General features: G+C 38.0%; 1 long non-coding RNA gene, 5 other non-coding genes and 1 pseudogene across 19 annotated transcripts in view; all 7 read right to left on the reverse strand.

Annotated features, from left to right (window-relative positions):
* LOC115301645 overlaps positions 1 to 22,850 on the reverse strand; it is a 74,861-nt gene that overhangs the window by 40,074 nt on the left and 11,937 nt on the right. For 6 of the 14 annotated variants that reach the window (XR_003913213.1, XR_003913214.1, XR_003913211.1 and 3 more), the window contains exons 3-9: positions 21,073 to 21,179; positions 11,807 to 12,182; positions 10,300 to 10,381; positions 8,778 to 9,607; positions 7,320 to 7,456; positions 6,765 to 6,838; positions 1,565 to 1,627 (exon numbers count right to left, since the gene is read on the reverse strand). This is a non-coding gene — a long non-coding RNA (uncharacterized LOC115301645). The other 8 variants (XR_003913218.1, XR_003913219.1, XR_003913212.1 and 5 more) reach the window with 8 other exon arrangements.
* On the reverse strand, positions 752 to 824 carry LOC115303201. Its single transcript, XR_003913898.1, has one exon. It is a non-coding gene; the product is annotated as a small nucleolar RNA SNORD113/SNORD114 family (small nucleolar RNA).
* LOC115303199 lies at positions 2,930 to 3,003 on the reverse strand. The gene has a single exon (XR_003913896.1). It is a non-coding gene; the product is annotated as a small nucleolar RNA SNORD113/SNORD114 family (small nucleolar RNA).
* LOC115303214 lies at positions 8,102 to 8,176 on the reverse strand. The gene has a single exon (XR_003913907.1). It is a non-coding gene; the product is annotated as a small nucleolar RNA SNORD113/SNORD114 family (small nucleolar RNA).
* On the reverse strand, positions 9,465 to 9,542 carry LOC115303218. Its single transcript, XR_003913910.1, has one exon. It is a non-coding gene; the product is annotated as a small nucleolar RNA SNORD113/SNORD114 family (small nucleolar RNA).
* LOC115303206 lies at positions 11,855 to 11,929 on the reverse strand. The gene has a single exon (XR_003913901.1). It is a non-coding gene; the product is annotated as a small nucleolar RNA SNORD113/SNORD114 family (small nucleolar RNA).
* Positions 18,713 to 18,784, reverse strand: LOC115303204 (annotated as a pseudogene).

A 22,850-nucleotide genomic window follows, 5' to 3' on the forward strand; every position in this document is an offset into this window, starting at 1 on the left:
ATGCTCCTTAGGCACAGAATTTTTTTAACTAAAACATAGTGAAGATCTATGGATTAATTGTAACTGGTCATGCGGCACATTGTCAACAAAAGTCTATGTGTAAGCCCGCTTTTGATTACACAGTTAATTGATAATTAATTTTAAGTAAATGTTTTGCTCTTCTCTTAGTAAAACAAAACACCAACAACCCAACCCAGCAAAACAACATGGATTCTTCCATCCATTTATCTAAATTCTCTTTACCCAAAAGGGTCAGCTTTATTTTTTTTTAATTGTTTAATGTTTTATTTATTTTTGATACAGAGAGAGACAGAGCATGAGAGGGGGAGGGGCAGAGAGAGGAGGAGACACAGAACTGGAAGCAGGCTCCAGGCTGTCCGCACAGAGCCTGACGCGAGGCTCGAACCCACGAGTGTGAGATCTGACCTGAGCTGAAGTCGGAGGCTTAACGACTGAGCCACCCAGGCGCCCCCAAAAGGGTCAGCGTTAATCCATTTATTTTACTGGAACTCAGTGCTTCAGAAATTTATTAACATTGATTTTTGTATTACATATATTACATTACATACTCTCATATTTGGACCAGAAATAAACTATTTTGTCTTTATTCATTTATTTGTTTCTTGATTTATTCATGCATTGATTTACTGAAAATACAATACCTAAAAGCCCAAGAACAAACCCCCAAGTATTTTGGACTCCTAGAATAAACTCGTTTTCCATTGAGACCAATGAGAGGAATCTTCTTGTAATGGACCTCAGAGTTATAGGGTTTAATCAAAATCCTTGATTTCAGACACCCCAGGGTACTCATCATTGATCCATTTTTTTCTTCATTTATACCTTTGTTTATTGATCCATTCATTGATCCATGAACAGTAATAAAATCATGTCCATAAATTTTTAAAAATCCAAGAACAAGATCTAGGATATGACCAAGGGCTGTGTACAGGCTCTTTTCTCATAAACTAGACCTCTCTAAAGATATCTTTTGTAGTGACCCTCCGTGAGGTATGTATGGATCAGTTAACATCCTTGGTCGTATTCCAACCGTCGGCCACCGTTCTGCATACTCCTTCACCAAGGAGCGACCCAACAGCACTTTGCCTTAGAATACGGAGGTGCCACATGGCATTCCCTAACACGGTCGCCATAAGCCACATGCAGCTATTAAGTACTTGAGGTGGAGCTAATGCAACTGAAGAACTGAACTTAAAATTCACTGAACTTTAATTATTTTAGATTTAAACCGCCACATGTGGCTGGGGACAACCACACTGAGCAGTGCCGTCTTCAGTTTCATTACTGGATACATGTGAAGCTGAACACAATGCAAAACGAAGAGGGATTAGTAATCTACTTTGAAAATGGATACAATGTCCTCCAGCTGATTTTTAACCCCAAGTACACCGAATCTGGTCAACCATCTTTATTTCAAAGCACATTCGCATCACTGATCTCTGTATGGCTTCATGTAAATAATTCAGTGAACACTAATGAAAAAATTCACCCCCATGGACAAGAACTTTTGCCTCTTCTTTACGTTAGTCATTAGGTTCCTTACCCAGAAAGGTAACAGCCGGGATCTTCATCAGCAGACTGGTTATAAATCAGCCATGAACTCAGTCTGGAGTCAAGTGCCAATATTCAAAAGAATGAACAGTCCAGAATTAGACTGATTTAAAGGACAACAGTTGTGTGGTGCAAAATTAATCAGGAAGCTGATTCACTTCTCATTGTCATCACTGATCCAAGAACATCGCTTCTTTCTAATTTGCTGATTTAACTATAAATTTTAAATAATACAATGAACACTATTAAATTCATCACATAAAAATAAAAACTTCAACTATTGCACGTATCTGTCTACACACCCCTTTATCTACATAGGCAAGAGCCTGGACAATCTCTCTCTCTTTTTTTTTTAAAGAACTCAATTTGTGTAGAAACAGAGGAGATTAAATTTTTGACTCCTATTGTCACCAAGATCTCTGCTTTGACCCTACTCATATATTAATTCAACCATTCATTATTTTATTCATTTATAGAGTGACTTGTGGAATAGTTGGTCACACATTCAAGTATACTAACACACACACACACACACACACACACACACACACACACACACACAATGGTAACTCCAGGAACAACCCAGAATTGAAATGCTCGTCATATGCAAGTTAGCCCATAGCCAAGTTAGGAAGAGAGATCAGATGTATATACATAAGGATTAATCATTATTTTTGCTTCTTACTGGGCCACAACTTGCCCCCTTTTAAAAACTGCGACTAGGACTTAATCTACTCATATGTTAACAATTCATCAGCATCAGGGAATTAACAGGAAACTTGCACATGGTTTTGTCTCCACATACCCATTACGTTACCCACAGAGCTTTAAACATGAGATGCTTTTCCCTTTTTTAATAAAACTCAGGGAACAGAGGTACATTAATAATAACTCTGTTCATAAAGCACATTCTAATGAACTGTGCTCATTCTTTTTCCAATTAAATATTTAATGAATTATTTATGCATGTAATTTTTCCTTTCCAAAAAATAAACAAATCAACCAGCAAACAATGACCTATATCAAACAATGATACTGAGTCTTACACGCATCTGCCTAGCCACTCTTTGTAAAAGAGGGGCAACAGCCCTTACAAATAGATTTCACTGGAATTCAATGTCTCAGAAATGAGTAATAATCATCCCAGGTTCATTACATACTCTCATAATCGATCTATGTCCAGGTTTCTTTGTATTTACTCATTTATATTTTTCTTCATGTATTCACGCATGATTTACTTACAAGAATTCAAGCTATTCCCATAAAGTGTGTACCCATGATCAAGATATTTGAACATTCAGAAATTCGGCTCCAAGCTCATTTCCATAGAGGAAAAAAATGAGGCCACTGTTTAATAACGGACCTCAGAGTCACAGATGGCTTTAATCAAAATTTTTGATTCAGACACCCTCCAATCTCATCATTGGTCCAGACTTGGCACTCCTTCTTCATTCATTTCTATCTTCATTTTCCCAGCAATTACCAACTCCCAGAACAAGATACTTGATAGAACTATGATCTGTCTCTAGACTGATTTCTCACAAAGCTTTCAGACTAGCTCTCAGTGCGAACCTTGCTTTGTATCAATACCATCACTAAAAATGTCCCAGGATTGGGCCGAGTTCATTTAATTTGTCCAATTTTAAGCATGGTGTAATTAACGACAAAATAAACCACCAATGGAATCCCACATCTAGAACACAGACAATACGCTCTACCTCCTTCTGAGAGCTTCCTTCCTCTGAACAGTTAATGCCTGGATCTCTATCAAAATGGAAATGCTTACATCAATTGTATTGAGAAATAATCTGGAATAGCAAAGAGCTCCAAAAATCAATTATGTCCCTTCCATCTTTAAAAAAATGCATCTTGGGGCACCTGAGTGGCTCAGTTGGTTAAGTATTCGACTTCGGCTCAGGTCATGATCTCATAGTTGGGGAGTTGAAGCCCCACATCAGGGTCTTTGATGAAAGCTCAGAGCCTGGAGCCTGCTTTGGATTCTGGGTCTCCCTCTCTCTCTGCCCCTCTCCTACTTGCTCACTCGCTCGCTCTCTCTCTCGCTCTCTCAAAAATAAATAAAACATTAAAAAAAATTTTTTAATGCATCTCAGTTGTGCTCAAATGGGTTACTTCTATTCCTTGGCCCAGAACACAATCCCACCATTGGTCCATTCTTGGTGTTCTTAAATTTTATTTTTGTGCACAAAGCCTTTTGTTCTATCAACTACCTCAGTGACCCCATATGAACAAACCATACAAACTGAGCACAAACTCAGATTGTCACATCACCCCTCCCCGACAGAAGTCAGTCAAGAGCTTCTTCATTGGACAATGGCTGAACCCAATGTGGAGTGTTCATCCAGGAGGATAAGACAGATATTTTTTAAAGAATAAAAAGTACAAATTTAGATTTTTAAATAGAAAAGTTAGTTCTGCATTAGTAGAGTAATCATCAATATTGGCTTGTGTCACATTTTCATCAATCCAACAGGGTTATCCTTTTCTTCTACTGACTTACTCAATTTTTAGTATGAATCAATACGCTAAAGACATTTTATAATCTACTGCCCAACACAAAAAGAACTATAACGATTATTGATGTCTGTCCATATTACCTACCAAACAGTAAAACAGTCCAGATAATCTGGGGCGCCTGGGTGAGTCAGTAGGTTGGGCGTCCAACTTCAGCTCAGGTCTTGATTTCATGGTTCATGGGTTTGAGCCCTGCGTTGGGCTCTGTGCTGACAGCTAGCTCAGAGTCTGGAGCCTGTCCTCAGATTCTGTGTCTCCCTCTCTGACCCTACCCTGCTCACGCTGTCTCTCTCTCCCAAAAAAAGAAATAAAACATTTAAAAAATATTTTTTTAAAGTCCAAATAATCATTCAGTGGGAAAGCTTTAGCAAAATGGGTTGGATTTAAATTCTTCTTTCATGAAACAATCTGACCATTGAGCCACACTATACTTTAATTTTTGTGTTTATCCATGAATTTATTTACTCGCTTTTTAAATAACTCTATGGATAAGTTATTTATCTACTCTTTTTTTTTTCTCTACAGAAAACACAAAATGGTAGAGCCATCAACTACCCAAAACTATTACATGCAACTTTCTATCTTCGGTACTGTCTGCCCTGATAGAACTTTCTGCAGTGAGGGAAATATTCTCTATTAGCACTACTCAGTGTGGTAGCCACTGGCCACATTTGGCTTGAAATGAGACTAGTGTTACTGAGAAACTGAATTTCTATTATTAATTAATTTGGATTTAAATGTTAACAGCAAAATTTATTTAGAGAATGGGGCCTATATGACCCTTCCCCAAAGGAGGGGCTCGCGAACTTCAAGACGGTAGAACAGAATTAATCATGCTGCTTCACACATTATAAATGCTCTTCACTGACCATTTTTATGTTATTTTAAATAATAGATTGAGATATAAAATTATTCTTTTACTTACTAATAAGAATAGCACCAATAATGATGAACCCTAAGGATACTTCACAAGATAGCTGAGTGATACTAAATGTATCCATTGGGTTTTCACCCATAGAAATCATCAACAAAATACACTTACTTTTTTTAAATAAAAATCAGTGAACACAATTACTATATTCACCTTCTTGGTGTTCATGCTTAGACCTTTTCTAAGTTTCAACAATTATATAATAATGCATTTTATTTTTGTTGATTGTATTAAATTATTGCTTATTAAAATCATATAACACAAACGGGTTTATCATTATTTGCTATCATACTATTCAATAAATGTGTGAGATTAAATATTGCTGACTGCTATTTAATCATGTAAGTTTTCTGTCCCTTTTTAAAATGAGATATGTCAGCTGGGTGTTATATGGAAACCAATTTGACAATAAACTATTATTTAAAAAAATGAGATTGTCAGGGCGCCTGGGTGGCTCAGCAGGTTAAGCGTCCAACTTCGGCTCAAGTCATAATCTCCTGGTTCATGGGTTCAAGCCCCGTGTTGGGCTCTGTGCTGACAGCTAGCTAAGAGCCTGGAGCCTGTCTTTGGATTCTGGGTCTCCCTCTCTCTTTGACCCTCCCCTGCTCATGCTGTCTCTCCCTGTCTCTCAAAAAAATAAATAAAAAAACATAAAAAAATTTTTAAATAAAATGGATATGTCACCACCTCGCTACAACCTCAGAACAACACTGATGTTCACAAATATCTATCTACACTTTCCCAAAGGAAGAGTAGCCTTAGACTAGGTTATTTTTAACTCAAAATTCCAAAAAATAATATTAACAGTATCTTTGGTTCATTAGCTCCTTTCATAATTAAATAGGGCACAGACCTTCTCTTTACTTATTTGTACTTATTCATGCATTGATTCACTTATAATAATACAATTCCTATTTGTGAACAACAATAAAAATCAGGAACACAGTCCTCGACTCTTTCTAACTCTCCCCGTAAGCACATTTCCCAGAGACGCAATGGACATCAGTTACAGACTGGGTTTAACGAAAAAATTTATTCAGATGCCCCACACTCACTCATCACCGACCCAGACTTGGTATTCTGTGCCTTCGCTGAGTGTATTGTTCTAGATTTATTCATTGATTCATTAGCAGTACGGTCTACATGCATGAGTAAGGAAAATACGACCAAGATCCTTGAAGATGTGAGTATGTCCATGAAAGTTCACTTCCTACAGAGCGACAGAACTAGCTCGCTTTGTGCCACGCCCCGCAACATCGCCGATGTGAGTCAATCCATTTCTTGGCAACATCTCAGTTCCATTAGTCATTGGTCCCTGCTTGGGCCTCTTTCATTTAACATCCATATTTTAAAGATGGCACAGTGAACTACCATTCTGTACCATGACTAAAGAAAAGGCAAAATTTTCCACGTTCTTACAGTTCCCCATCCTTGATGGGTTCCAAGTCTATAACAATATCACCAGTGGAGAAGTGTTTGAATCCACGGTGGAGCAAAAATTAAATGGAATATTAAAATGGTTTGAAAATTACTAAATGCCTTTCATCCTTTGTCCCAGTGAATTCAGGAATGCTGAAATGGAAGAATCATAATTCTGAATTCATAACACATCTTAATCATTGGTCAATGCATGACCTTTGAACTGTCATGAATGTATACTTTTCAAACATCACGGCGAACACCTATGACCAATCCCCCAAGCAATACATGAGCACTGATTATTGCTTACATTGATTTTCCCAAAGAGGTAAAAGGCAAGATCTTCGCCATGATAATAATCAAAACTGGTGGCATGTGCTCATTCTGAGGAGTAAACAGCAAACTTAATCAGTCTATGTTTAACTATCTTAAGTGATCAAAAATCAGTTAACCCTAAATCCTAGTTTGCACCCTTTCCTAAACATGGGGAAGACAGAGCTCTATGTAATACTGACTAATTTGGGGAATTTTTTTATTTTAAATAATATAATGACCACCACTGAACCTAGCAGTAGAAAAATAATTATAATGATCAGGAAGATTTGTCCATACCTGTTACCCAGGCAAGGTAGAGCCAAGATCATTTCTTTTGTTGAAATTTATTTGTGCAGCATTAGATACCTTGGAGATTACATCCAGGGCACAATCTCACCAGTGGTCCAAGCCTGACCTGACTTAATATATTTATTAATTCGCTCACTCATTGCTCTATTTAGCAACTCAGGGGATAATAAGACCGTCCCTTCATTTCTCTAAAAGAATTCCAAAAATTAGACAACCATCACAACAGAAGCAAAATACTTACTATTTATAAACGTCTACACGCACCAGTAGAAACGCCTAGAACTCTTTTCCTTCCTATGGAGATGAGTTGTATAAAATATGGCACATCATGATTTTTAGATGCAATTGTATACGTTCCTTGGATGCATTGTTGGCGGACTTAAAAAAGAAACTGAGATATAAATGCACATGCATTTGCTCACTTATAATTATAGCCAATAGATGTCAGGCCGCCCGCACTGGAGAAGTACCTTGAATAATATTTACATTTGTTCTTACGTCATTACCCAGAAGAATAGCCAACTGATTCTTCAGTGTTTGTTTGCTTACATAGGACTGCCGAAGAAGACTGCGTTAATCATGAGTGTGGTTGTATAAAACAGTATCACCGCTGCTCCCTGCGCTCCCTCTCAATTAGATAGTTTATTCAATCAACTACTTATGTAAACGTATTTCCCTTTCCTTAATAGAATGATCAATTGGCAATGCGCCTCGACAGGGAACAAACCGTGGCCTCTCAGGCACAGTTGACCATCTGCCCCTCACCAAAACGATAAAAGCATTGACTGCTAATTCACTGGGGCTTAGAATCTCAAAACCGTATTAATAATTACCCAGGTTTCATTAGATGCCCTAAAAGCAGGGCACGCATATCCCTCCTATTCTTTATTCATTGATAGATTTCTTTATTCATGGGCTAATTGTATTATAATAATGCAATTCATACCCCGAACCACAAAAGCCCACGGAGAAGATGCAGTAGGCTCATTTCCCACAAAGAGAATAATGAGACGCTCCTTTGTAACGGACCTCAGAGTGGCAGATGGGTTTAATCAAAATTCTTGTTTCAGATACCCGATGACATTCATCACTGGTCCATGCTAGGAAAATTTGTTTGTTTATGGATTCATTTTCTGATTCACAAATAATAATACAATCACAAAACAAGATCCGTGAATTTTAGGGTTTTCTTCCACAGAGCTAATACTCATTTTCTATTTTTGGGTAAGGTGGCTCAAAGCTGTGCGTGTGGGTGGGTCAAATCCCTGCTTTGTATCAAGCTCACATTTAGTATCGCTTCCTGTGTGGCCCTCTTTTATTTAATCGGTCCCTATGTCAAAGATGGTTCAATGAAAAATAATGAAACCACCATCTCCAATCACCTCTGGGCTGCCCAAAAGAGCTATCAGGGAACTCTACCCATACGGGAATGCTTAACTCAACCATGGTAAAATAACAATGAATAAAGAATATGAAACTAAATAAATTAAATAACATTATATCATCTTTCAAAATTACTTCCGTGGTGGCGATTTAGATTAAACATAATTTTTGATTAAACACATTCCCATCACTGATCCATATTTGGGAGTGTTTTATTTATTTTGCGTATGTGGTGCACAATTATTGACTTCGGAACTCTTCAGGTAACACTCATGAGCAACTCATCCTGATGAAGAATGTGAACTAAGAGACTTACTTACATTCATCTTCATGCTCCTGCTTCGCTACGATAATTCTGTACTAAATGACTGAGTCAGCTATGCTATTGTTCACTCTGGGTAAGAAATAGCAGAGTTAGACTACATGCAGAGTTTTTAAACGGCTGTCGATCACGCAGAGCTAGATACCAATAAACATGGGCTCAAGCATCCATTCTTTATTAAACTAGGATGGAATTCTTAGTTATATATAATATAATAAACACTGTTAAGTCCACCACGTAGCCCAAGATTAAGATCTATAATGATTACCAAGTCCCACATGTATCAACGCCTATTACAGAGATGGTTATCTAATAGATTATTGACTGATGCAAACACTGTCCTTTCTCTTAGCTTAAAAACCCCCAGCAAACTCCAGAAATTCAAAACACTGGGTCTTAAGTGCAGATATTAATATGTTCCATATAAGGGAGGATTACACAGTGAGCCTTCCCATTTTCCTTCAGAACTGTATTGATATTAATAGTGTTTACTGCATGCTGCTAATTGTTCCATGAGGAGGCTTTTGTATTCATTTCTTTATTTACTCATGCATTGATTCACTTGAAATAATATAATCCGTATCCATGAACCACAAAAGCCTGGGGCAAGTTTATTGACTTTTGCTAACTTCTACTATTAGCTAATTTCTACGGAGAATATTGATGGGTTATTTTTCTGTAATGGACCTCAGAGCCACACAGCGGGCTGCATCCAGGGTGGGGATTCAGATACCTCCACCGATACTCATCATTGATCCAGACACAGCTCTCTCGTCCTTCCTTCCTTCATGCCTTCCTGAGCGGATTCACTCATTCATAGATATCTGCACGAGTAAGAATTATATCCTCAATAATCTTTGATGACACAAAACTGAGAACAGGAGCCTTAGATCTGTTCATTGCCCCCATTCATGGAGAGCAAATGGTCACTCACGTTGCACGGTGAACCTCTATTTTGCGCACCGGGATTAATCAGGACACTGGCTTCATAACCATCCCTCACTTATGGCCGGTGTCCACCTGATCCTTTCTCACTCGACTTGCAGAAACTTTAAAGCGGTGTAATCAACCATCACAGGCCTGCATCCTAACCCACAACTGACAAAACCGACATGTGCCATCTTTGAGGGATTCCAGCTTCAAAGAGTTAACACCTAAGATCTTTATCAGTGAAGGCACAGATTAAGCAAATGTGACAAGACGGGGAAGAGCACTGGGTGTTATATGGAAGCCAATTTGACAATAAACTATTGAAAAAGAAGAAAGCATGAAATGGGCAGGGAGACTGCTTTGAGGACTCGTGGAATTCCCCCCACCACTTTAGTAACGGCTCTTAGTTGCGCTGAATCAAAGTATTCATGAATTTTAATTCACGATGCATTCCAATCTCAGGGCTCATGATTGGCATTCCTTAATTTCATACATTATTTAACTATCTATTTATTGAAATAATTCAGTGGGCTCCCATAAATAACTCCCAGCTAAGCCTCAAACACAAACACTGATATTTACTTACATCGGTCTTTACGCTTCTGAGTCCCAGAAGTAACAGCCCGTCTTCACGATCATAGATTGATTAAATCAGCTATGTGTTCATTCTACGAACAAAGGAAAAGCAGGGTGGGAAGCCAAAAACAATGAAGACAGAGTTCGCTTTTTTAAATTGAAATGTGTCAAGAGGAATAGTTAATCAGAAGCCTTATTTTATATCACATTCTTGTCAGTCCCAAGGATGGCACTCTCTTACTGAGTTAAGTTTCAACTAACCAATAGCAATACTATTGAATTCATTGCTCAACACAAAATAAAAACTATTAACAATTAGAGACATTGGATTTCCCTTGCTATCTACATGGGGAGGGCCAAGCATCGTTTTATTGGACGTAGCTGTGTCGATTTAACATATTTGTTTCCTGGTACAATCTCCCAATCCTCCCGTGTGTGCACTTATGGATTCATGGATTCACTCACTTACTGGTTTATTTTATTATTCAGGGAAATAAGAATACCATTCTTTTCAAGGAAACTCAGAATAGTTAAACACCAGCCCAGAACTAAATTACCACAACTTGGAAAGGTCCAGATATACGTTTCAAAAAAACGGGAGAGCCTAAAATCGTTCCTAGAATATTTGTCCTTAGCAAACTAAGATGAGCATCCCCATATTAAAACACATGTTTCTAACTGGTCCATGGTTTGCTGACTTTTTAAAAAAGGGATCGACACATAAAATTATACCTTCTTGCTCTTACACAAACACACTGGTGTCTGTGAACTTATCCACTGGACAAGAAAACTGAACAAAACGTATGTCTGTCCACAGTCATCACAGTCAATAACAGACTTGCTTCTTTTTTATTGTTTTAATAAAAATCAGTTTAAAAAAGATTAACGATGAGTGTTGTCATAGAAATCACTCTCGTCGCTGGTCTCTGCTTGGCTCTCAGATAGATGATAATACGGCCAACTATTAAAGAGTCAGTGTGTTGCTACTTCCTTCATAAAAGAATCTCTCAGCAACCTTGAGCGACCGACATTCTTAAGTATCATGTACAAGTGACCGTACCCTCCTTCCATTACTATTAATTTATTGGAAGTCAGAGTTTCAAATTTCAATAATACCACCCAAGGTTGCATTACTTTCCTTAATAAGTGTATACATTGTCCTCTTTTTTCATTAATTAATACATTTTATTTATTTGTGGATCAATTTTATAATAAAATACAATCCAGGGTGCCTGGGTGGCTCAGTTGGCTAAGCATCCGGCTTCAGCTCAGGTCCTGATCTCACGGTTCGTGGGTTTGAGCCCTGCATCGGGCTCTGTGCTGACAGCTCAGAGCCTGGAGCCTGCTTCTGATGCTGTGTCTCCCTCTCTCTCTGCCTCTCCCCTACTCATACTCTGTCTCTCTGTCTCTCATAAAAATAAAAAACATTTTTAAAAATTTAATAATAATAATAAGAATAATAATAATAATAAAATACAACCCATCCCCAAGAACCACAAAGCCCAAGCACAAGGTACCACGTGCTCCTTTTTTCACAGAGAGAAATAGCTGTGTGTCTCTTTGCAATGGACCTCAGAGTTGCATATGGGTTTAATCAAAACTCCTGTTTCAGATACCCCATGGTACTCATCATTGGCCCAGGCACGTTTTTCCTCCTTTGTATCTTCATTTATTGACGGATTCACTGATCCATGAATACAACACTATCATAAGACTCCAGGATAAGATCTCCCCATTAATGGCTCTTTCCTGATAAGGAAACAGATCTCCTTTTACAGTGGACCTCAGAGAACATGCGTCATCAGTTACATCCATGCTTCACACCGACTCCACGTTCACCATTGGTCCTTCTGGGGCTTTCTTTGATTTAATTGAGCTGCAGGCAGACGTTTACTAGAGCAGAAGATCAGAAAGGAAGAAAAGTATAAAAGATCAGAGAGGGGATACTGGAAAGTGAGTGCCCCTCATTTTCCCGTGAAGGTGGTTCCATGAGAAGTGAGGCCACCTCCACCTTATTCACTTGGCAGGACAAAGCGCGCCACTTGCCCTCGGGTCGCCGCACAGAACGTGTCAGCAGGGACCACCCCAGTGTGGAGATGTGTAAGTCCTCTGGGGAGGAAAATAAAATGTGACATTAAATAGTTCCAAAGATGACCGACATGCCCATTCTTTTGTCACGTCAATTGTACCAAATTAGATGGACCGTAGTTTTTGACTCGTAACATTCCCATCACTGGCCCGAATTTGGAGATTTTTATTACTGGGAGAGACACCGATTCGTTTACCTGAGCACTAAGCGCTCATCAACAAAGCATCCCAATCAAGGATGGAAATGGTGAGTCTTACTGACACTAGTCTCTATGTTCTCCACACACAGAGCTAACTGCCAATATTTTGCTTCCTAGAAAATGAAAATATCTGCTCTCTTATGGTCATTCTGTGAAGGAAAAAGTAGAATGAATCTGAATTTGTAATGCATGTTAATTATGTGGAGCCAGAATAAACTTTGGTACTTCTTAATCAGTCTGGCATTTTACTTTCACTTTTAAATAATGTACTGGCCTCTGTTGAATATACCACACAGGAATAAGAATATCAAAAATATCTTTATATTTTGATAGTTTTAACAGAATCACATTAATGGATGTTGGCTCTGTAAAGCTGGGTGCATGTAAATCCCTATTTTACAGGATCTGGGATGACTCACGCCTGGTTCCAGTTTAGATGGTATTTTTTATTCACTTAATCATGCATTTAATTACTTATGGGATGATTTAACCATATACTCATTACATAAAGAAAGTCAAAATGGTAAACCAGACGATAATCCAAAACAGAAATACTAGTAAATGCAATATGTTAAATGCAATATACATGTCCCTTATCAAAGATGGGACTGGAACAGGAATTTTTTTCTTTCTATAAACATCAGTAATGAAAACCCAAATTAATAACTATCATTATCTCATAAAACATGCTCCTCATTGATCTGCGCTTTCTCTTATTTTAAATAATTAAATGGGATTTTATTCATTTGTTCAGTTATAATGACACATCAAAATTTGTGAATGCAAAGACTCAGAAACAAATCCTGAATGATACTAATATCCATCTATCTCCTTGGTAGTCACAAAAATAATTGACAAGATCATTTTGTGTTTTAGTAAAATTTAGAGAACACAATCCGATCAACCCTAATGCTTCTCATATGGCACATTGTCCACATGCTCCTTATTCAAGGAGATAAATACTCAAACAATTATCCACTTATGTTCATCTTTCCTGTTCCCTAAAAAACCAAACAAACAAACAAAAATGAGAGACAGCAAGAGCAGAGCTTGGAGGAAATTTTATAACATTGAATGCATATGTCACAAATGAAGACCTACGAGTCTGTTGATGGATGAATGGATCAGGAAGGTACGGAATCTAAGTACAATGGAATATTACTCAGCCTTTGAAAGGGAGATCCTGTCATTTGCCACAAAAATGAGAGCCTAAAAGACGTTACGCTAAGTGAAATAAGCCAGCTAAAGAAAGAAAACTGTCGCATGATTTCACTTACATGTGGAATCTAAAAAAGTTGAATTCGCAGAAGCAGAAAGCAGACTGGCAATTACCAGGACCGGGAGGTAGAGGATAGAGAGATGCTGGTTCAGGGTACAAAGTTGCTATTATGTAAGATGAGCAAGGTCTAGAGATCTAATGTCCTGCGTGATGACTATAGTTGATACCATTGTAAGGTGCACCGAAAATCTGCTAAGATTTATGATGACGTGCTCTTATCGTGAAACTAAAAAAGTAAAAAAAAATAACTATGTGAGGGGATGGATGTGTTAGTTTGATGGCAGTAACTATTTCACTGCGCATGTGTAGATCAATATCAAAACATCATTTGTACAACTTAAATATATATATTTTTATTTTTTTCATTTTAGTGAGAGAGAGCATACAAGGGGAGGAGGGGGCAAAGAGAGGAGAGAGAGCGAGAGAGAGAGAGAGAGAGCGAGAGCGAGAGCGAGAGAGAGAGAGAGAGAGAGAGAATCTTAAGCAGGCTCCGTGCTAAGCACGGAGCCCGACGCAGCGCTCAATCCCACGACCCGGGGATCATGACCTGAGCTGAAATCAAGAGTCAGATGCTCAACCTCCTGAGCTCCCCAGGTGCCCCTACAATTTTTATTTAAAGAAAAGAAGAAAGATTTAAATTCAGCAATCTGAATTCCTACTTCGAAAAACTAGAAAAAAAACCAAATCGAATACGAAGAAAAAGAAGAGAAGTAACAATAATTAGAGCAGAAATTAATAAATTTAAAAATACAAAATTAATAGAGAAAATCAATGTAACAAAACCTGGTTCCTTGAAGAGACCAATAAAATCAGGAAGCCTCTAGCCATGCCAGGAGGAAGGGAGGAAGGAAGGAAGGAAGGGAGGGAGGGAGGGAGGGAGGGAGGCAAGGAAGGCAAGGAAGAGAACACGAGTGAATTTGAGACACAACTGAGTGGGGGAAGGGCAGCCCTCCTCCCCAGGTGACCAGCAAGCACAAGATAGAGAACACGGTGGCAATCACCTACTACTTAAAAGGTGTTTGGGGCAGAAATCACAAACTTTTTGTGGGCTTAACTCTAAATGGTTATTTTAAACGGTGCCTGGGTGCAAGAACTTAGGACAAAGATCCTAGACTCAAGTTCTTATCTAAACCAAACTCTGAGGCACCTGGGTGGCTCGGTTGGTTAAGCATCCAACTCCTGATTTCAACTCAGGTCATGATCTCATGGTTTGTGCATTCGAGCCCTGCATCGGGCTCTGCACTGACCATCCAGAGCCTGCTTGGGATTTTCTCTCTCTCTGCACGCTCCTCCCCCCTGCCTGCTCTCTAAATGCCCAAACTCTAGGTGTGAGCAGGATCATCATACTGTAAAATGTCGAGCAGCAACTCAGAAAAACAAAAGATTTTTTTTCCACAAAAGATGTTTTTCCCGTCTCATCACATCAATCGATGAGAAAAAGCATTTGACAAAATATAACACCCACTCATGATTTTTAAAAAACCTCTCAGTAAACTAGGAATAGAAAGTAATTTCAACTTGACAATGAATATCTGCAAATAACCTACAGCTAACATACTTAATGATAAGAAATTAGAAGTTTCCCACGGAGATCAGAGCAATGCAAAGATGTTACCTCTCAACACGGCTTTTCAACATTATACTGGAAATTGTAGCTTGCAATGCAAGAATAAGAATAAAGAAATAAGAGCTTTACTATATAATATTAAGACTAATAAAAATAAATAAAAGGTATATTATTAGTAAAGGAAGAAATGAAATTGTGTTTGTTGACAGATGACATGGTCATCAATGTAGAAAACATAAATATAAGTCAATCATTTTCCTATATACCAGCAACAGACAAGCAGGATTTGAAATTAAAAATACAATACTATTTACATTAGTACCAATAAAACTGAATATGTAGTTATAAATCCAACAAAACATATAAGGAAAACAGCAAAACTCTGATGAAAGTAATCAAAGAGTGACTAAATAAATGGAGAGACATTCCATGTTCATGGATAGGAAGACTCAGTATTATCGAGATGTCAGTTCTTTCCAATGCAATTTATAGATTCAATACAATCCCAGTCACATTCCAGCAAGTTATTTTGTGGATGTTGACAAACCAATCTTAAAGTTTATATGAATAGAAAAAAAAAGAATAGCCAAGCCAAAACTGAAGAACAAAGTTGGAGGACTGGCATTATCTTACTTCAAACTTACTTTAAGGCTACAATTGCCAAGACAGTGTGGTATTCCCAAAATAGCAGAAAAACAGATGCACAGAAAATAGGACAGCCCAGAAATAGGACCACATAGAGACAGTCAACCAATCTTTGACAAATGAGCAAATGCCATACAATGAAGCAAGACAGCCTTGTTAACAAATGGTGTCAGAACACCTTGACATTCACATGCAAAGAAAGGACTCTAACCTCTGATTTGACACCCTTCACAAAAATTAACTCAAAATGAATCAACTGACATGTGAAATCTAAAACAATAAAACTCCTGAACGTTAACAAGAGAAAAATCTAGATGACCTTGGGTTGGTGAAAAGTCTTTCACCAAAGACCCAATACAGGAAAGAAATACTTGATGAGCTTGACTTCATTAAAATTAAGAGTTTCCACGGGCACCTGGGTGGCTCAGTTGGTTAGGCGTCTGACTTCCACTCAGGTCATGATCTCACGGCTTGTGAGATCCGCATCGGACTCTGTGCTGACAGCTCAAAGCCTGGAGGCTGCTTTGGATTCTGTGTCTCCCTCTGTCTACCCCTCCCTTGTTTGCGCTCTGTCTCTCTCTTTCTCTCAAAAATAAACAATAATAAAAAATTTCTTAATTAAGAGTTTCTGTTTTGCAAGGAAACTGTCAAGATAACAAAATACAAACTGCAGACAGGGAAAAAATATTCGCAAAAGATATCTCTAATAAATGACTCTTATCCAAAACACACAAAGAACCCTTAAAAAAAAGAAACAACCCAGGGCACCTGGGTGGCTCACGTGGTTAAGTGTCCGACTTTCCCTCAGGTCATGATCTTGTGGTTCATGAGTTTGAGTCCCATACCAGGCTCTGAGCTGTCAGCTCAGAGCCTGGAGCCTGCTTCAGATTCTGTTTCCCTCTCTCTCTGCCCCTCCCCACTCACGCTCTATCTCTCTCTCTCAAAAATAAATTTTATAAAACATTAAATTTTTTTTCTAAAAACAAAAAAGAAACAACCTGATTTAAAAATGGGTCAAAGAACTTAACAAAACACCTCACTAGAGAAGATACAAGGTGGCAGATGAGCAAATGAAAAATTGCTCCACATCACATGTCACCAGGGAAAGGCAAAGTAAAACAACAATGAGATACCACTATATGCCTATTACAGTAGGTGTGTGGCGGTTTCTTTCAAAACTAAACACATTCTAACCACGTGATCCGGCAATCACACTCCTTGGTATCTACCCACAGGAGCTGAAAACTAATCATGTGCACAGAAAAACCTGCACATGAATGCTTACAGCAACCTCCTTCATAACTGCCCAAATCTAAAACCAACCAAGATGGCCTCCAATCGGTGAATAGATAAATTAACACTATAATCCTCTAATAGATTAGGTGCTAAATAGAAATGAGAAATGAAAAGACATGGAGAATCTTATATTCTTAAGCTAAAGAAGACAATATGAAAAGTCTATATAGGATGTGTGTGAGTCTAATTACATGACATTCTGAAAAAGGCAAAACTTTGGAGACAGTAGAAAGATCAGAGTTGCCAGGGGTTAGAGAGGAGAGAGGGAGAACGAGGCAGAGCACAGAGGACTTTTAGTGAAATAGTCTGTGTGATACTGTCATGGTGGATACATACCATTGCACATTTATCCAAGGCCACTAAATTTACAACCAAGAGTGAACTCTAATGTAAACTATGGACTTCGGGGGATAAGGATGCCTCAGTGTAGGTTTATCAGTTGTAACAAATGCACTGCCCTGGTGGGGGATGTCAGCAGATGGTGGGAAGGTTAGGCATGTGGGGGGTTGTGGGGATTATGGGAATTCTGTATGCCCCACCCAATTTTCTTGTGAATCTACAGCTGCTCTAAAAAATAATCTTAAAAAAATGAGGCAACGCAGGTGCACACGCATGCACACACACACATGACTAAAACAAAAACAAAAAATCTGCTACCAGAGGACATTTGCCAACGTCTGGAGACATTTTTGATTGCCACAGCTGGGAGAGGGGGTTAACACTGGCACCTCGCACAGCCCCAAAATTGCTCAACATTCTACTGCGCACCGGCCTTCCCAACAACGAATCACCCAGCCCCAAACGTCAGTAATGAAGGGTTGAGAAAATCCTGCTGCGCCCTCTTCGAAGTAATTGGTGGAGACATAAATGTATTTATACGTTCACTCACAATACCGTCAATATCTACAAACACACAAACTGGATTAGAAATCCGAATGGAATTACCAGCTGTTCCTATGCTCATTACTCCCAGATATAACCAACCAGATCCTATTTTCTTGTCTTCAGCAACAACCCAGCACCTTGAACACAACACAGAGCAACAGAACACTGCTCTTCCGGTACTTAACCCTGTATGTTCCCGACGCACAGAGGTATCGGATTTAATCAATGTGTGTTGGAACTGAGTCCTTCAGAAAATACTAGTAATGATAAACACATTATACATTCTCATAATTAAGCCACGTGTGGCTCTCCTGGTCTTTATTTATAAATTTATTTATTCATTTATTAATTCACTTCTACCGCTACAATCCAAGCCTCTGAACATTCTTAGCCTAAGAACAGAATCCTGAATATTACTAACCTTTGCTGTGAGCTGATTTACCATATAGGCATTAACTAGGTCTCTGACCTCAGAGTTATAGGGTTTAATCAAAATCATTGATTCAGACACCCCAGGATACTCATCATTGGTCCAAACCTGGCACCCTTTCCTCCATTCATTAATATGTTTGTTTATTGAGTGCCTGATTAAGTCACTAATAATAAGAGAGGCAAGGGCATGAATTTTGACTGTAATCTCCTACAATCTCTAGGCTCCTTACCCACAAAGGTAAAAACCAATATTCTTACTACGGTCGAATAATTGAATCAGCTATAACATTTTGTTCTGTGGATTAAAATACACTTTTTGTAAAGAACAAACCAGGAGAGACACCTTTTTTTAATGGACTGGAGTCATGAGGACTAGCTTAATCATAACCCTTAGCTGCGATCACATTCTCATTATTGACTCAAGAATGGCACCATTTTTATTTATTGACTTATTTATGATTTAATTTTTAATTTATATAGTGAACACTGTTAAACCCACCACCCACTAGTTATTCAATGTAACTAGGACTACTATCCATCTACCCACTCCCTAACCCATGATTCACAGCTGCATTAATCTTTTTGTAAGGTTCCATATTCACACATTGCTAAGAGTATTCCAGGAAGCACCAGTCTAAGACTTACCCTACTTTATACATGTATTGATTCACTCACCTTTTCCTCTTAGTTAATTAAAGGACAATTTGATCATCTACTCATTTTTTCTTTAAAGAAAAAGAGTAAAACCCACCAGCACACCGGAATTGAAATCACATTTCATGCTATTGCCGATATCCACTCAGTCCAAAGTGGGATAAGTCTAATTTTCTTCCCCTTCATCTAAAATGGTTTAGTCATTACACTTGTTGTAATGACACCTGCTTCTCTGCCTTCTTTCAAATAATCGACCAAGATATGAACTCGTTTGTTCATTAACTTTTAACAATGCATTCAAAGTAAATGCAAGCTAAAGCACTAGACGAGTACATTGACTAATATTAGTATCTGTCCCTATTTCATTGTCCACAGATAGAACCTGTTATATTCTTTATTACATTTTAAAATAATAACATATTATGGGCACCTGGGTGGCTCAGTCGGTTAAGCCTCCGACTTCAGCTCAGGTCAGATCTCACGTTCGTGGGTTTGAGCCCCACGTCAGGCTCTGTGCTGACAGCTAGCTCAGAGCCTGGAGCCTGCTTCCGGTTCTGTGTCTCCCTCTCTCTGCCCCTCCCCCTCTCATGCTCTGTCTCTCTCTGTATCAAAAATAAATAAATAAAACATTAAAAAAAAAAAAGATCAAGATACAATTTAAAAAAAATAAAATAAAAATAAAATAATATCATATTCTCAATATAAGTTCCTTCTTGGCTTTCTTTCAATTAAGCACTTACGTAAGCAATTCCTGGTAATGTAAAGGATTTGCTCCTTTTCTAAATAGAACCAACAATCAGCTCCCTATTCCAATATGGAATAGGCTATATATCCTTTGAGGAAAAATGAGAGATAGACTTGATCTATTTAGATTACAAAATTCAGTGTTTGGGGAAATAATATAATTATGCTACATTCCACAGGCATTAAAAACTGAAAGCTCAAGAACCAGATCTTAACGCGCCCTCACTTATGAGTCCCTCTCTCACCAAAGAAATAGCTAGATTTTTTTTTCCAGTGGACCTCAAAGGTATAGAGTTTAAATGAATCTTTGATTCATACATCTCAGACTACTCATCATTAATCTCTAGCAAACATCTTTTTCTTCCTTTATGTATGCGTTCCTTGTTCCTTTATTCATTGACTCACTGATAACAACATAATCCATTCTCATGAATCAAAAAGCCCCAAGACATCCTTGAGTATCACTAAGAACTGGCTCCATGCCCATTTCCCACAGCACTAATAAGCAAGGATATCTTTTGCAATATATATGTATGCTGTCCGCATAATAACTTAACCACTCCTTGCTTCATATCAAGTTCAATGGTCCATGCTTGGCCCTTTTACAACTGAAAGATGATGCAGTAAATAACCATGGGACCTTTACTCTTTCTCCACGTCCAGAGAGACAACAATTTTTCCCATCTTCTTGTGGGTTCCTCCCTCAAGAAATTCATAGCTCAAATCTTTATCAATGGAGAAGTACTTAAATGTATGACAATGCAAAAGTAAGACACAATGCGAAGCAACCCTAAAAATGAATGAAATGCCCTGCATCTTTTTATTGAGGTTTAGTAGTCCTGAATCTGATTAATTATCATATAAATCTCAACTCGGATCTGTGCTGGGGTTATTTGGCTTCATTTATTAATATACTCATTCATTGCTTTGTAAACTTCAAGCAACGCTCATAAACCACCCTCCCAACCCAAGAATATAAACTCTGCTACTTACATCACTTTCTTCTGTCCTTACCCACACAGTTTGGAAAAGCCAAGGTCTTTGGCATTAGAGAATGATTCGATCATCTGTGGTGTGTGTTCACTTAGTGAAAATGTAGACTTTGAAAAGAAATAAAGAGCCTATAGTTAGATTTTTTTTAATGGAGGTTAGTCTTTCAGGATTAGATCAATCAACACCGGTCATTTCAGAATGTCGTCATTGTTCATAAATCACACTCTTATTTACTGACTTATTTAACTTTCCCATTTAAACAACACAAGGAACACCAACATGAGAATAAGAACCATTGTCTGTCATAAATATCGGTCTACGTACTCCCTATCCGTAAATTTAACAACTCAGTGATTGCTTTTAATGGACCTCACTTGTACAAAACTGAATAAATGTAAATCTTTGTTTCATGGCATATTCTCACCAATGAAGCACACATTTTCTTGATTTGTGTCTACTGATCCACTTACTTATTCATGTATATAATTAGGCATAACACAAATCAATTACCCTCCCAATTTTTCTAAAGAACTTCTTCATGTCAATTTCAGTTACACCTGAAACTAATATTACACTGTAGGCTAACTAACTGGAATTTAATTCAAAACTTAAAAAGTATTTCTAGTGTGCTTTGTCCGAAATGGAAGGAATTTAAAGTTCTGTTTCTTTATCTGGACAACATCTGAATATAACAGGAGTGATCATTATCTTTGGTTCCTAATACATATTCCTCCTCGGCCTTTGGCTCAGCCTTCTTTTGATAATTAACCTACAGAGAAATGCATTCCTTCATTCCCTGGTGACAACATGTCAGCACCAATGAAAGCCAAGGCGCGGAACAGGAATATTAAATATCCAGTCTACACGCTCATGGCCTATAGACATAAATGATTACTAAATCATCTTTTGAATTTTTTAAATTAAACTAGAGAATATGGTTATATTAATTGTAATTCTGGTCACATGATGTATCCTCAGTATGGGTTCACATGTGGTCCTCTCTCAATAAGGCAATATTTAAGCAATGGTTTATTTATGAAAACATTTTTTTTCTGGTCCTTCTTAATTAAAACCATCAAACAAAGAATCAAAGCAGTAACATGGACTCTTGGGTACATCCATCTCTACTGTCCTTGTAGAAGGGTGCAGAGCTTCGATTTATCTATGGAACCTGAGGTTTCAAATATACACTAATAATCATCTTTGTTTTACTACATAACTTCATAGGTGGTCCACATATGGCCCGCCTTATCTTTATGTATTTACACATTTCTTTCTTCATTCATGAATTCATTTCCCTAAGAGAGATTTACTATCTCTTTCTCTCTCCTTCTCTCTCTCTCTCTTTGGCAATAGTCCACAGATTTCCAGACAGGGATTAACATAATTTTCTGTATTTGTTTTTTCTATTTTTATTTAATTTTTTAAAATCATTTACATTTTTATTTAAATTCCAGTATAGGGGCACCTGGGTGGCTCAGTCGGTTAAGCCTCCGACTTCAGCTCAGGTCAGATCTCACGTTCGTGGGTTCGAGCCCCGCGGTGGGCTCTGTGCTGACAGCTAGCTCAGAGCCTGGAGCCTGCTTCTGGTTCTGTGTCTCCTTCTCTCTCTGCCCCTCCCCCTCTCATGCTCTGTCTCTCTCTCTCTCAAAAATAAATAAAACACTAAAAAATTCTTAAATTCCAGTATGATTAACATACAGTGTAATATTCGTTTCAGGTGTACAATATAGTGATTCAACACGTCCACACAACACTCAGAGCTTATTACAAGTGCC

Source organism: Suricata suricatta, chromosome 9 (assembly GCF_006229205.1).
Source record: "Suricata suricatta isolate VVHF042 chromosome 9, meerkat_22Aug2017_6uvM2_HiC, whole genome shotgun sequence".
Taxonomy (NCBI): Eukaryota; Metazoa; Chordata; class Mammalia; order Carnivora; family Herpestidae; genus Suricata; species Suricata suricatta.